Source organism: Trichomycterus rosablanca, chromosome 12 (assembly GCF_030014385.1).
Source record: "Trichomycterus rosablanca isolate fTriRos1 chromosome 12, fTriRos1.hap1, whole genome shotgun sequence".
NCBI lineage: Eukaryota > Metazoa > Chordata > Actinopteri > Siluriformes > Trichomycteridae > Trichomycterus > Trichomycterus rosablanca.
In genome coordinates, this window is record NC_085999.1 from 17,928,038 (window position 1) to 17,945,257 (window position 17,220).

General features: G+C 40.4%; 1 long non-coding RNA gene across 1 annotated transcript; it reads right to left on the bottom strand.

The window, feature by feature from the left end:
* Positions 1-4,388: 4,388 nt before the first annotated feature.
* LOC134323873 (uncharacterized) lies at positions 4,389-14,876 on the bottom strand. The gene is made up of 3 exons (XR_010014121.1): positions 14,821-14,876; positions 13,654-13,723; positions 4,389-4,500 (listed from the first exon to the last, which is right to left on the bottom strand). It is a non-coding gene; the product is annotated as an uncharacterized LOC134323873 (long non-coding RNA).
* Positions 14,877-17,220: the final 2,344 nt, after the last annotated feature.

Consider the following 17,220-nt stretch of genomic DNA (forward strand, 5'->3'; position numbering starts at 1 on the left):
AAACTCAGCTCTACCATCTGGCTGGGCCGGGGCACCTACATGAACAACGATTGGCTGTTGTTCATACAGGGTGGGAGCCGGACGTGACCTAATAACTGATGCAATTACGACCTCTGCTGGCTGATTTATAGTGCCTGCACAGAGTCGAGGAAGAATGCGTTGATCAGGGTGAGGCTCTCCGTACACAAAGCTGATCCGCATATGAACACGCCTCGTTGAGGTAAAAAGATGCAGTCAGCTACTGTACACGAGTCGGAGGGGGCGTATGTTAGTCTCAGCTCTCTTTTACTAGGGTGGAGATCGACATCAGTAGAGAGGAAGTGAAATGCAATCAGGTAATTGGATACGACTAAATTGGGAGAAAAATGTCTTTAGGCAACATGACTGTGTTTTCTAGATGTAGGGTTTGCTTAGGGTTAAAATTAGAAAAAAATTCATGTTCATACTTGATGAATAAAATTTGTATAAATAAACCATAACATTCAAACAAGGTTAATTGTAGGTGTCTTCTCATGTTTATGAGAATGTCAAAAGTATGTGGACATGAATAGTAGTTATATTTTACTCTGTGGCAATAGTTTGGGCAATGCCCTTGAAGTGAGCTACCATGTTTATTTCATTGTTAGGCTATTTTATTTGTGGCACTTGCCCTTTCTTCTTCGTTTTTTTTTTATATACAGTGTATCACAGAGTATCACAGAGTACACCCCTCACATTTCTGCAAATATTTTATTATATCTTTTCATGGGACAACACTATAGACATGAAACTTGGATATAACTTAGAGTAGTCAGTGTACAACTTGTATAGCAGTGTAGATTTACTGACTTCTGAAAATAACTCAACACACAGCCATTAATGTCTAAATGGCTGGCAACATAAGTGAGTACACCCCACAGTGAACATGTCCAAATTGTGCCCAAAGTGTCAATATTTTGTGTGACCACCATTATTATCCAGCACTGCCTTAACCCTCCTGGGCATGGAATTCACCAGAGCTGCACAGGTTGCTACTAGAAACCTCTTCCACTCCTCCATGATGACATCACGGAGCTGGTGGATGTTAGACACCTTGAACTCCTCCACCTTCCACTTGAGGATGCGCCACAGGTGCTCAATTGGGATAAGTCCATCACCTTTACCTTCAGCTTCCTCAGCAAGGCAGTTGTCATCTTGGAGTTTGGGGTCGTTATCCTGTTGGAAAACTGCCATGACGCCCAGTTTTCGAAGGGAGGGGATCATGCTCTGTTTCAGAATGTCACAGTACATGTTGGAATTCATGTTTCCCTCAATGAACCGCAGCTCCCCAGTGCCAGCAACACTCATGCAGCCCAAGACCATGATGCTACCACCACCATGCTTGACTGTAGGCAAGATACAGTTGTCTTGGTACTTCTCACCAGGGCGCCGCCACACATGCTGGTCACCATCTGAGCCAAACAAGTTTATCTTGGTCTCGTCAGACCACAGGGCATTCCAGTAATCCATGTTCTTGGACTGCTTGTTTTCAGCAAACTGTTTGCGGGCTTTCTTGTGCGTCAGCTTCCTTCTGGGATGACGACCATGCAGACCGAGTTGATGCAGTGAGCGGCGTATGGTCTGAGCACTGACAGGCTGACCTCCCACGTCTTCAACCTCTGCAGCAATGCTGGCAGCACTCATGTGTCTATTTTTTAAAGCCAACCTCTGGATATGACGCCGAACACGTGGACTCAACTTCTTTGGTCGAACCTGGCGAAGCCTGTTCCGAGTGGAACCTGTCCTGGAAAACCGCTGTATGACCTTGGCCACCATGCTGTAGCTCAGTTTCAGGGTGTTAGCAATCTTCTTATAGCCCAGGCCATCTTTGTGGAGAGCAACAATTCTATTTCTCACATCCTCAGAGAGTTCTTTGCCATGAGGTGCCATGTTGAATATCCAGTGGCCAGTATGAGAGAATTGTATCCAAAACACCAAATTTAACAGCCCTGCTCCCCATTTACACCTGGGACCTTGACACATGACACCAGGGAGGGACAACGACACATTTGGGCACAATTTGGACATGTTCACTGTGGGGTGTACTCACTTATGTTGCCAGCTATTTAGACATTAATGGCTATGTGTTGAGTTATTTTCAGAAGACAGTAAATCTACACTGCTATACAAGTTGAACACTGACTACTCTAAGTTATATCCAAGTTTCATGTCTATAGTGTTGTCCCATGAAAAGATATAATGAAATATTTGCAGAAATGTGAGGGGTGTACTCACTTTTGTAATACACTGTATATATAAGATGGCACTAAAGACACATGTAAGTGTAAGCAACTGGTGTGCTCAGATGGCGCAGCAGTAAAACACGCCAGCACACCAGACCTGTCATTCTCGAACTCATTGTTTCAAATCTCAGCTCTGCCATCTGGCAGGCTGGGTGCCGGACCTCATAACAGATGCAATTACGACCTCTGCTGGCTGATTGATGGCGCCTGCACAGAGATGAGAGATAATGTGTTGATCAGGGTGTGGCTCTCCGTACACAAAGCTGAACCGCATATGAACTCGGCTTATGCAGGTGAAAAGATGAAGTCAGCTACTGCACACGTGTCAGAGGGGGCGTGTGTTAGTCTCGGCTCTCCTCATCCATGTAGGAGATCAACATCAGTAGAGAGAAAGCATAATGCAACGGGGTAATCGGATATGCTAAAAGTCGGGAGAAAAAGGGGAGAAAATGCATAAACAAAATAATAATAAAAAAAGTGTAAGCAACTAGTTTCTTTTCTGCCTAGAAGTCTCTAAGACATGGCATGTATTTAGGTGGTTTTTGCATTACGTCTAACCACCCAGACAAACGTCTTCTTAGCATGAGGTGACTTTGGTCTTTGGACTCACTTCAGACCCTGACCAGGATGAAATACTAACTTAAAATAAATGATTGAAAGGATTACATACAATTTTAACCAAAGACTTTTACATTGTTTCTAATCAGCGGCTGCTGGGTTATGTTTGTTTTTGGATTCTTTTTGAGATAAGTGAACTGCTGAACTGCTGAACTCTTTTTGGTTCTGTATTTCAGAACTAATAATGTGCTAATGCCCGGCATACAGGCAGTTCTGGTAGAACATTACTGACCTTTTCTTAAAAGGTAAGCAGTTAAAAGTGGTATAGTCTTGATAACAACAACTTGATTAAAACATTATCATTATTATTTTATTAGTATTATTCTAAATGATTTGCTGTGGTGACCCCTAACAGTATTTATTTTTTTCTACAACCCCAAATCAGAAAAGTTGAGGCAGTATTCCAGTGCTCCTTACATTTACATTTCATGTTTTATCTGCTCAACTTCATTTCATTTATTAATAAACATCCATTCCTGCATTTCAGGCCTGCAACACATCCCAAAAAAAGTTGGAACAGTAAAGCATTTACCACTTTGTAACGTCATCATTCCTTTTCACCACACTTAAAAGACGTTTAACCAAGTGAGGATACCAAGTAATTTAGTGTTTCAGCTTTTATTTTGTCCCATTCTTCCTGCAAACACGTCTTAAGATGTACAACAGTACGGGGTCATTGTTGTTACATTTTTCGTTTCAAAATTCTCCACACATGCTCTATTTGGGACAGGTCAGGACTGCTGGCAGGCCAGTCCAGTATCTGTACCCTCTTCTTCCGCAGCCATGCCTTTGTAATGTGTGCAGCATGTGGTTTTGCATTGTCTTGAAAAATGCGTGAACGTCCCTGGAAAAGATGATGTCTTGAAGGCAGCATATGTTGCTCTGGGATCTCAATGTACTTTTCTGCATTAATGCTGCCATCACAGAAGTGTATATTACTTTTGCCATGGGCACTGACACAACCCCATATCATGACAGACCCTGGCTTTTGGACTTGTTGCTGATAACAGTCCGGATCATCCTTTTAGTCTTTGGTCCAGAGCACACGGCGTCCAGTTTTTTTTCCCAAAAACGACCTGGAATGCTGATTCATCTGACCACAATACACATTTCCACATTTCCTAGATGCCTCAGAGCCCAGAGAAGTCGACGTCGCTTCTGGACATGGTTAACATAAGACTTCTTTTTTGCACAGTAAAGTTTTAAGTGGCATTTGTACATGTAACTCTGTATTGTAGTGCTTGACAAAGGTTTGCCAAAGTAATCCCTTACCCATGTGGTTATATCAGCTATTGTTGAGTGGCGGTTCTTGATGCAGTGTTTTCTGAGGGATCAAAGATCATGGGTGTTCAGCTTAAGCTTGCGCCCTTGGCCTTTACACACTGAAATTCCTCCCTATTTCTTGAATTGTTTAATGATATTATGCACTGTAGAGGGAGAGATATGCAAATCCCTTAAAATCTTTCTTTGAGGTACATTGTTTTTAAACATTTTATTAATTTTCTCACACATTTGTTGACAAACTGGAGATCCTCTGATCATCTATTCTCATCAAAGACTCAGCCTTTCCTGGATGCTGCTTTTGTACCAAACCATGAGTACAATCACCTGTTGATTTCACCTGTTTGGAATCACAGACAAAACATGAAATATCTTGGGTTCAAACTGTCTGCAATTAAATAAAAGTCAAAGTAAATGTAAGGAACACTTCATTTTTATTTTATTTGCATTTTCCATCACTTTTTCTGATTTGGGATTGTAGTATTATTCTGAATGATCTGCTGTGTTCATTTTTTTTTTCAAATAGAGCAAATTTTGTTATACAGGCTACTGACAGTATAGGATAAATTAGAAGTTGGAAGTTGCTGGAGCATTGATCAATCAAGCTTAACAACATCATAGACTTAGAGATTGCTGTGCAACAATATGTTTGCATTTATAGCAGACAGTTTTACCCAAAGTAACCTACAATTGCGACCATCTATAATGCAAGCAAATGAATGCTAGGGACCATGCTTAGGGTCCCATCCATTTGCCTGTGGTGTGGCTTGAACCAGCAACCTTCCATTTAATAGTTAAGTATCTTAACCACTGACCTTCCAGTGCCAGGTTTTTTGTAAACCCCAATAACCCTTTAATAAATGTGTGGTGATGCCTGTGTGCTGAGTGCTCTTCTTTATGCCTCAGAGACATGGACTATCTACAAGGCAAAAGAGCAACAACTAAACTCATTCCATCTGCGATGCCTACGCAAAATCCTTGGTGTTGTGTCAGGATCATGTGTCCAACACCAAAGTTCTCGAGTTGTCTCACCAATACTCCATTCCAACCATCCTAAGCAAAAGGAGAATGAGGTGGCTTGGTCATATCAAGCGGATGGATGACACTCGTATCCCCAAGCTGCTCCTGTTTGGTTCCCTTGTTGGTGGACAATGGCAATGAGGACGTCCCAAGCTGCGCTGTGTGTAAAGTCACATTAAACAACCTCCAGATCAACCCAGATGCCTGGGAGAAAATAACAATAGACAGGAGCAAATGGAGAGAAGCAATTCACACAGGAGCCTCACGAAAGACAACAGAGAAGGAACCAAGAACTAATGAATCAACGCAGGAAAGATAGAGCTGCATGTTCTTCAACATCGGTTAGGATGATCTTTCCCTGTTCCAAATGCAGTCGCCCGTGTCTTTCCAATATTGGAAGGATAAGTCACGAACGCATGTGTCATACATTCACAAACAGCTGCTAAGACCGTCTGTCGAGAGACTCAAGAGACAAAGAAAACTTACAAAAAAGTTGTAATTATTCAGCCACAGTAGACAACAGTAGTAAAAATCATTGAAATCACAAGACTGCTCTGCCCCTAACATTACCTTACAAAAGGTCTAGCTATATGTCAATACCGTACTTGCTCTCAGTACCTAACTGTTATCAACTACAGTATATCCTACTTTGATCAGCAGTAGAGCTATGTAAAAAAAAGGCATATGGATAAATGCAAAGCCCCTGTGCTAATCATTATTCTACAGGTAAAGTAGTTGTCTTTGACCCTGTCAATAGCAGTGCTGCTCAGACAAAACCCTTGGGCTCTGCCGCACCCCCACAGGCCCACCGGCACATGTATGAACATGACACACGCCTGACCCTCTGACATAACGCTCAGCTTTATTTAAAACTTTCTGTGCGTGCTTCAGAAACCATTAAACAGAACCCACTCCTACACAGTGGAGTTATCCGTAGCTATTTCATGTTTATAACGTAAGTACCACGCTGGGAAAATAAGTTTTAGTGTTGTGATAGACTGAGGTTATCACACAATGCTTAAACCTTGACCTGTAGTCTGCTTGGAAACCGCACTTATTAATTATTTTCTTCTAACAGACTCTTCTTGTGGCAGGCTTCTCTTGCCAAACCAACACTATAACAACAAAAAAAATCAAACCCTTGCTCTCAGATGCACCACTGTGCTGCCCACAATAATATACACCGATCAGCTATAACATTAAAACCACCTCCTTGTTTCTACACTCGCTGTCCATTTTATCAGCTCCACTTACCATATAGAAGCACTTTGTAGTTCTACAATTACTGACTGTAGTCCATCTGTTTCTCTACATATTTTTTTTGCCTGCTTTCACCCTGTTCTTCAATGGTCAGGACCCCCACAGGACCACCACAGAGTAGGTATTATTTAGCACTGCAGTGACAATGACATGGTGGTGGTGTGTTAGTGTGTGTTGTGCTGGTATGAGTGGATCAGACACAGCAGCGCTGCTGGAGTTTTTAAATACCATGTCCACTCACTGTCCACTCTATTAGACACGCCTACCTAGTTGGTCCACCTTGTAGATGTAAAGTCAGAGATGATCGCTCATCTATTGCTGCTGTTTGAGTTGGCGGGGCGCTGTTGGCTGGACATTTTTGGTTGGTGGACTATTCTCAGTCCAGCAGGGACAGTGAGGTGTTTAAAAACTTCAGCAGCATTGCTGTGTCTTATCCACTCATACCAGCACAACACACACTAACACACCACCACCATGTCAGTTTCACTGCAGTGCTGAGAATGACCCACCACCCAAACCAAACCCACTCTGTAGTGGTTCCAGGAGGGGGGGTCCTGACCATTGAAGAACAGCATGAAAGGGGGCTAACAAAGCATGCAGAGAAACAGATGGACTACAGTCAGTAATTGTAGAACTACAAAGTGCTTCTATATGGTAAGTGGAGCTGATAAAATCGACAGTGAGTGTAAAAACAAGGAGGTGGTTTTAATGTTATGGCTGATCGGTGTATATCCTAGGAGCTGCAAAGCTCATCACCTCTAATGCTTGACAGCTGACTCTGGGCCACCTACAGATTATGGTTTAGCCCCAGGCATTTGTACCTGCCCTAAACCCAACCTTCCACCCCCCAAAACCATTTCCACCATCAAGCACCATTCTGCCAAAAAAAAAAACCACCATCCCGAACCCTAATTGCCTGTTCCTGAACATTATGATGTAAAACCACTCTCCAGCCTTCATATTTTCTGACCAAGTGTTTAAAGGTTGTCCATATTATGTCACTGCTTTCTGGGCAGGGCCTTAGCTGGGCTATCGCTATTTGGAAAAACTGATCCTTCCTGTTTTCTTCCATGGACCAGTTTACTAAAAAGCTACGGAAGAACTTTGACTGCTCAGTGGGGGAATCAATCGATGAAGCACTGATGCCAGCATTACAAGAGGGACTCTAAGAGAAGCTGAAGGATAAATAACCCACTAGAGGTCTGGCATCATTTTTAAAGCTCCTTTACAACCTGGTCATTCGAACAACCACCTCCGGGACCACCTGACCATGGCCTGTCCCTGCCTTCATTACATGCCAATCGTGAGGAGAAACCTATGCAGCTTGGAAACATCCACCGGTGTCTGACCTTAGCCAGTCCCACCTTGTGGCCTAAGCATCTGCTCTGGGCATACACCTAAAACACTTAGTGGCCCTTTCTATCTGAATGCCTCTATTTGAGAGCCAGTTTTGGTACCATCAACCATGTTTCCAAAGCAGGAGGCTGGCATCGATGTTTCCTCTGTGGATCAGCTGCTAAAAAGAAGTGTTTAGTGGAGGGCTCATAACATCCAAGACTCCACAGCCTCTAGAATTGCTACTGCAATCACCAGAAAAGATGATTCGGACCCTCTTACCTTTTGAGGCAACAAGTTTGATTACCTACCAAATATCTTCCTCCTGCCCTGCAAAGAAATTGGGCACCAGATATATGAGACATTTTTTTTTTTAATAATCAAAAGGAGTAATTCAGGAGCATACACACTGCTGCTCCCCAGTCTATGCAGATAAACCCAACCCTCCACAAATCATGCCTCTAACTGGTACTTTGCACCGCCTTTGCACCGCAAATCCACTCACTGTAGGCACAAACTGACTACAATTCCCAGTAGCTGCATACTTCTTAGTGCTAATGCATTACAGCCATCTCCGGGGCTATTTAACCAAGCCCAGAACCCACACGGTAAGGTAGGTGGCCAGGGTTGCAAATTATCCATTTAAACTTACAAAGAGAGCTCTTGATGTCAGAAAAACACTTTTTCTTTCTCTAAGTAAGCAAACAGTATTAAATAAACTCACAATGTTTAATTCCTGATGTTAAAAATCACATTTTTATGCATCAGTATTTGTACAAATGATTAGGAATTATTGTGAAGAAGCACAAACTAAATGTTTGAGGTTTTTTGAATAAAACAGTTGTTACAAGGCTAGAGAGTTGAGCTTTACATGGTTTTCTGTAGGGTTTCAGCTAGCACTTTCACAAAGTGGTCCAGGGCAAATGGTGCACCCTTGGGTCCGAGAAACAATCTTAATTAAGAGGTCAGTTGACAGCTATTTGTTAGATGAATCACCACGGTTCAAACGAAAAGAAAAAAAAATGGCACTTTTACCTGATATGTTCCATATAACTACAGCACCTCTGGGATCAACTAGTTCAAGTCAAGATCACATGCTGTCTGCTGCACCTGAAAGTCTGCACATGTAATGACTAAAAGTCAAGTGGGCAGTATAGCAGGTTAAAAGTTTAGTAGGCCAGATGATAAATGAAATCACAAGTTTCTGCTACCCCAGATACTAAATGAGCTACAATTTCAAGGTAGATCAGGAATAGTGACAAACCTTTACCAAAAAAGAGCCTTGATTATTGTAAATCATTGGCAAAATTTGACCCATCTCAAAATTTTAATTACTGTCTACAGTACACATCATTATTTAAAAATTTAGAGCATCTAAAGAAATCTCTGCGTATAAAGACCTTTAATCCCTCTGCACTGTATTAAACATCTGCACGCTGCTATAATAAATTATTGTACGCAGGATTACTTGGGAAAACCCTTGTGATCTGTAGCTTAAACTCCCCTCAACTCATAATTAACTGCTTATATACACTGCTCATAACGGAACACTTAATAGTCACAGTATGACCAAGTAAGTTAAACTTCAGGGATATCAGTCTGTCCACTTAGGCAGAAAAAGCAATTGTAAAAGGAAGACAACCATCAAATAGTTTGCAGGTGGGGGCCATTAACAATTATACCTGCCTTTACTCTTTCAAATCTGATGCTTCTCTAGTTTTGCATTTTTTCAGTGTGGATGCTGTACATGCAGCCTATTCAGGTTGCACAGGTAGTCCAGGATCCCAGAATGGCACATTCATACATACTGTTGCAAATACACTGATCAGCCATAACATTAAAACCACCTCCTGGTTTCTACACTCCATTTTATCAGCTCCACTTACCATATAGAAGCACTTTGTAGTTCTACAATTACTGACTGTAGTTCATCTGTTTCTCTGCATGCTTTGTTAGCCCCCTTTCATGCTGTTCTTCAAAGGTCAGGACTCTCCCAGGACCACTACGGAGCAGGTATTTTTTGGGTGGTGGTTCATTCTCAGCACTGCAGTGACACTCACATGGTGGTGGTGTGTTAGTGTGTGTTGTGCTGGTATGAGTGGATAAGACACAGCAGCGCTGCTGCAGTTTTTACACACCTCACTGTCACTGTTGGACTGAGAATAGTCCACCAACCAAAAACATCCAGCCAACAGCACCCCGTTGGCAGCATCCTGTGACCACTGATGAAGGTCTAGAAGATGACCAACTCAAACAGCAGCAATAGATGAGCGATTGTCTCTGACTTTACATCTACAAGGTGGACCAACTAGGTAGGCGTGTCTAATAGAGTGGACAGTGAATGGACACAGTATTTAAAAACTCCAGCAGCGCTGCTGTGTCTGATCCACTCATACCAGCACAACACACACTAACACACCACCACCAAGTAATACCTGCTCTGTGATGGTCTTGGGAGAGTCCTGACCATTGAAGAACAGCATGAAAGGAGGCTAACAAAGCATGCAGAAACACAGACTACAGTCAGTAATTGTAGAACTACAAAGTGCTTCAATATGGTAAGTGGAGCTGATAAAATGGACAGTGAGTGTAGAAACAAGGAGGTGGTTTTAATGGTATGGCTGATCAGTGTATGTTTGCCAGCACAGTCTCAAAAGCATGCAGAACATACCAGGACACAGGGTGTTGATGGTTGTCTTCCTTTCATTAGCACCAAAACAAGTGAAATTGATTTACATAAGAAGAACTGGACCGGGCCATAGAAGGGCGCCAACCTTGCAGCAGGACCGGTATCTGCTACTCAGAACTTTTTCTTTGATCCAGATCTGGGAGGGGATTCCACAGGAAAGCCATTTGTAGTCTCAGGATTCACCCTGAACTACAGCCCAACATTCCCCTCTGTTCTCAATCTCATAATCACTCTTCAGTGACTACAGTTGAAGATCAGTGACTACACTTGTAAAATGCAGATCAAGATTCAGCCTAAGCTCATTGGGGTAGACTGGTGCAAATGTGGAAAAGTGCTGTGGTCTGCACAGTGTACACTTCACAAGTCTACCTATCAACCACAAGTACCAAAAGTCTACCGATTTTTTTGTTGAAAATAATGGATGTTGTCCAGAAGGAAAAAAAAAAATTAATCATTGTTACTAATGCAAAGTGTAAAAGCTTGCGTGGCATAGCATGAGTAAGTTCTGTGAAAGCACCATTAATCTGGGAAGGGGGGGTGTGGATGTAAAAGCACTAACATATGCTTTTACATTTACAAACAATTAGTTTCTTTAATGTACAGAAAATTGTTAAAAGGAAAAACAATGTAACACAGGGTGAACGTGGCCTTGTCTAAAATTATTATTACACATTGGAATGTGTTGCAGTCATCACATAGGTATACAAATCAATCAAGTACAGTCAAGCTGGAAAGTCTGCACACCCCCTTCACCACATTTTATTACGTTACAGACTCATTCTATAATAGATTGAGTTCATTTTTTGTCACAAAATTCTACACACAATCACCAATAATTATAAAGTGAAAGCAGGTTCAGAAAATATGCAATTTTATTTTATTTTATTTTAAATTGTACACAACCTTAGCCTAATACTTGGTTGATGCACCTTTGGCAGCAATCACAGCTTCAAGGAGTCTTGGGAAAGAAGCTACGAGCTTGTTTCTAGACATTTTTGCCCATTCCTCTTGGCATATCCTTGCAAGCTCTATCAGGGTGGATGGAGAGCGTTGGTACACAGCCATTTTCAGCTCTATCCACAGATATTTGATTGGATTCAGGTCTGGGTTCTGGCTGGGCCACTCAAGGACATTCACAGACTTTCTCCAAAGCCACTCCTTTGTTCTCTTGGCTGTGTGCTTCGGGTCGTTGTCATGTTGGAAGGTAAACCTTCACCCCCAGTCTGAGGTCCAGAGCGCTTTGGAGCAGGTTTTCTTCAAGGATCTTGTTGTACTTAGCTGCATTCATCTTTCCCTCTATGAGGACTAGTCGCCCCGGTCCCGCTGCTGAAAAACATCCCCACCACCATGATGATGCCGCCAGGTGATGAGCGGTGCCTGGTTTCCTCCAGACGTGACGCTTGGTATTCAGGCCAAAAAGTTTTGGTTTCATCAGACCAGAGAATCTTGTTTCTCATGGTTTGAGAGTCCTCTAGGTGTCTTTTGGCAAACTCCAAGTGGGCTGTCATGTGCCTTTTATAGAGCTTGCTCTGATATGCACTGTCAACTGGGGGACCTTATATAGGCAGGTGTTGGCAATCCCCAATCATGTCCAATCAATTGAATTTACCACAGGCGAACTCCAATTAAATTGTAGAAACATCTCAAGCAGTATCAGTGAAAACAAAATGCACCTCAGCTCACTTTTGGGTGTCATATCAAAGGGTGTGCACACTTGTGTACATATGATATTTTACATTTTGATTTTTAATAAATTAGCACAAATGTCTAAAAACCGGCTTTAACTTTGTGTCATTATTTTGTGTAGAATTTTGTGACAAAAAAAAGAACTCTATGATATCTATTATAGAATGAGTCTGTAATGTAATAAAACATGGAGAAGGTGAAAGGGGTGTGCAGACTTTCCGGCTTGACTGTTTCCACTGTATCTACTTATTTGGAAATATGTACTGTACACATTTCTGTAAAACTGTACGTCGTGAACACTGTCAATTTGTAGTTACTGCCGGTTTTCACAGGCTCTGTTGTTATATTCGGAAAAACAGAGGCAACATTTTCTCTAGCCAAGTGGCAAACATACACTCAGTCTACCTCAGATTTCTCAGTAAAGAGTACAATTCATTTGAGCCCACAAAAAAGTTTGACTTAATACTGCCATCTAGAGAGACAAGTAACTCCAGAGCATCATATTTAAAGTAAATTCACAATAAAAAGGCACAACAAATACAGCAATCAGAACGGTCTTGACTGTCTTGTGAACATGTAAGACAGATCTGGTTTTGGAAGTAATGTTTGAAATAAAAATGCTCCACTGCATTAACCTACAGTAATATGTTACTAGCCAAAACATCAGAGATACAGCTGTTCATCAGCTAAACCCTCTGTGGTCATTTTACCCCAAATCCAATGAAGGTATACCAGCTCATTGGTATGCGATTGAATTTGTGTACAAGTGAGACACACAGATCAGTGTTTGCATATATTTGACTATATCAATGTTTAATGTGTAGCTCAGTGCATGAATAGCTTGTGGGTGATTAGTTTCATGGCCACAGTAAAGTCTTCAGTTACAGAATTTGCTCTCTACGTGTAATGTAGTTACAAGTACAAATACAACCCCAAATCAGAAAAAGTTGGGACAGCATGGAAAATGCAAATAATAAAACCCCCCACAGAGTTTCCTACATTTATTTGATATTTCATGTTTTGTCTGCTCAACTTCTGGAGGCTTTACCATATGCTTGTTGAACATCCTAAAAACGATACCACACCATAAAATTAATCACATAACGTAGTCTATATGAATATTTTATCAAATATATTCATATTATACCTATTAGCAATAAGTGTGAGTGAAACACCTAAGCTTAATAATTTGCAGGGGGGATACAAATACCTTTGGGCATACATCTTAAATGAAAGTCATATAAGTAAGGCCCTACCTAATTCACGGCCATGTAAATCGCATCACGGACAGTGAAATGAGCCGTTTCCCATGTGATATGCAATTGTTGTAAAACTCAATATAAGGTTTGTGTTTAGCAATTTAACATTTCAACCGTAGAGTATGAAATATGATCCACAATATGCAATATCAGACGGTCCTAACAATCATACAGTAATTACGTTAGTGTAACAGACTTTCCTGTGGTGTAGTGTGCTGACAATCTTTGATGTGTGTTTACTTACTGAGTGCATTTTGTCCCTTCGGGGATTCCATAGTCGATGGAAAAAAGTGCTTCTCTACACACGTGATCATCTGTGCAAAAAACAAGCCAGTAAAATATTATGCTTCCAATAGTTTGTCTATGTACAGTTTTTTTTTTTTTTTTTTTTATAAACTCAGCAAACACTAAGGGTGCTAACCGAGCAATCGGTTAGACAAAATGTCCAAGATGTCAAAGCAGTTAAAAACACGACTCGGGTAATTGAGTTAGGAAAACTCCCAACCAATTCAGTGAACGCAGAGGGGGGCGAGAATTTTTATCCATTAAGGTAGACTGTGCTGTGTATTGTACCTACCATTTATTCTATCATTTAATTTATGTATGTTTTTTAATGACTGCCGTGGAATGTGGCACTTTTGTTTAAAAATCTGTGAAATCTGTGATTTTTGAAAAACGAGGTCTGTAAAATTGAGCAAATTTACCTGTGAATTTAGTAGAACCCCACATACAAGGTATAAACCTAATTTCCAGAAAAGTTAGGACATTTGAAAGTGCAATAAAAACAGTAATCTTTATTAAACTGACAAAGGTACAAAGCAATGACTTTAAATGTTTTAACTGACCAACTTGATTGAACATTCCACAATATACAGGTAAATGTATGGACGGTTAGAGTATCATAACTGGATATAAGCAAAGAAGGGCTGTGTATCATCACTTTGTGCACAACATTTTAAGAGAATTGTCAATCAGTTCATAAAGAACATTTCTCAATACAAGATCGCAAATGATTTGGGTCATTTTCAACTGATAACAGTCTGGATCAGGGGTGTCAAACTCCCGCGCGAGAGCTTAAATGACTTAAGTGATTGTTGTGAGATTGTTGTGATGGTTCGAGTTGTTACAGAGACGTAATTATAATTTAATCGGACTCCTGCGCCTTTAAAGCGGCAACCGGTGACATCGTAGTCATGGCAACTAATTTTAACCTTGGCTGAGAAGCCATGTGACTTTTACGGCAAAGAAAACACGGGGTAGCGTAGTCAGTAATGTAAACAATAATAAATAAATACAGATAATTATCTTGCAATATAATACCAAAGCATCGTCTGTAAGTAGTGGCGTTTATATTCTCAGTTGTTTGTAAATGTTTAGTGAGTATATCACAGCGTTTTAGTTACAAATTTACCGTAATCCGCTTGTTAAATCGTGACGTGTCGACCTTATGAAACGTCACATCCGGGTCCAAGTTGGCTGAGACCCCTCGTATTTTCAATATACCACAGTGCTGTGTCCGAGTCGGAAAAAAACTACCCAACTGTCTTTCTACCGCTTTTCTTGCAATTAGATATCATGAAGTAATATTTTTGTTCATAATTTAATGTAAACTGTCAAATTGTATATTCATTACACGTGTTTCAAGCTGTTTTTAATTTACATGTAATATGTTCATATAATTTACATGTGATATCCTGGATTTTTGATTTTTATAAGCTATAAGCTATACTGATTAAAAGTAAAACCAAAGAGTCAGAAATGTCAGTTTTCATGTAATGAATTAAAAATATGACCGCTTACCTCTTGATGAGTTGACATGAAATTAAATAATGACATGAACTAGTGTACTGCACATCTTGTCTATATATATATATATATATATATATATATATATATATATATATATATATATATATATATATATATATATATATATAAAAGACCTTTTCTCGTCCAGTTCGCTATTGAGAAGGACTAGAAGTTTATGACTCGTGTTTGTAAACCCAATTTCCAATGACAGCGACACAGAGTTCCATAAGTTTTCCACAAACATTATTTATTTTAACTTTCTTCTTAAATTGGCTTATCCATTAATCCAAGTTTCTTATAAAAACAAAATAAAAACTCAATATGTTCGCAATTGGCGTATAACAAACAAAACTACGGTAAAAAATCTGTTGCTCCGCGTCCTCTTTCTTTCCGTATATTTTATATATATTTTCCGTATATAGAGCCAATACAATTCTGCCCTCTTAAGGGCTAACCAAAGAGGACTAATGAATAACAGCATACATTGATTACCAGGAAAAATTATCAATAGTTAAAATACCAAGTCTCCACTTCAAATAAGTATTATTTAACCAAACAGGAAATATTTATGACAATAAACATAGAAAATTACAATTAGTGCAATATTGCTTTTACAATATATATAAAAAGGTTCAGAGGTTCAGCCTTATCTTATCTTATCATATCATAGTTGTTTGCGTTTGGACCCGGAAATGGTCCGAACGTCACGTGTGACGTCAGACTTAACAAGCCCATTAAATACAACTGTTAGGTTACTATAGCAATTAGTATCTTTACACACAATGCTAACTCGTTAGCGCTATTTTACATTTGGTTAAATCTCATATTGTACCAGATGTAACACTTGACTACAGCTGTGTGCTTGTACTGTATTAAGTTCTTTATTGTTTTTATTGTTTGTATTTTTACTTCATTTTGATGCACACAGTGTATCACACAGCTGGGAAGCAAATAAACCGACTGTATTCTGAAGAGAGCTGTCTGTCTGTATGTCTAGCTGGGAAAGGGGGATAAACTATTAGTGAGGGCAGAAGGATTGTATTAAAAAACACTGTAAAATCCTACATAAAATGCATGCTGATTTTGGGACCTGAAAAGTGACCTCATCCCACCAGTAGATGTTAAGAAATATTTACACACAATCCCAAAATGTACAAGAAGATAAGTAAAAAAATTAAGCAGAAGGAGGAAATGTAATGAAAGTGAAAACAAGTTTGTGCTTCAGGAAGAGAAAACGGTGCGTCTCTTGAGTTATGAGGCCATGTCTGTGGTAAAGGAGGAAAATCTGGAGGACTGCAATCACAGCAGGATACGTTACAATCGGCCCTTTCAGGGCCACCATAATGCTGATGTGGCCCTCGGTGAAAATGAGTTTGACCATACTGGTCTGGATAGTCCTTTTTGTTCTTGTGTCTTAGTCATGGAGAACTCAATGTCCTTTTTCCAAAAACACAAGCTGAATCTTAGACTCATCTAACCTAACCACAGAACACGTTTCCATTGTCCTTGAGTCCATCTGAGGGTCAGAAAACTTGGTGTTTCTGCATAGGATTGATAGTCAATTGAACAATTTGTCTGGTTGCATTTCTTGATGCAGTGGTATACTGTGTTAAGTGACTACAGTGTTATGAAGTATCCTGAGCCCATGTGGCTATATTTATCACAGTGGCATGACAGTTTCTCAGTGGCATATATACACTGATCAGCCATAACATTAAAACCACCTCCTTGTTTCTACACACACTGTCCATTTTATCACTGCTTTCACCCTGTTCTTCAATGGTCAGGACCACCACAGGACCACTACAGGGTAGGTATTATTTGGATGGTGGATCATTCTCAGCACTGCAGTGACAATGACATGGTGGTGGTGTGTTAGTGTGTGTTGTGCTGGAAGTATCCTGAGCCCATGTGGCTATATTTATCACAGTGGCATGACAGTTTCTCAAGCAACGATGTCCGAAGTCTCGAAGGTCATGCACATTAAGTAGTGGTTTCCATT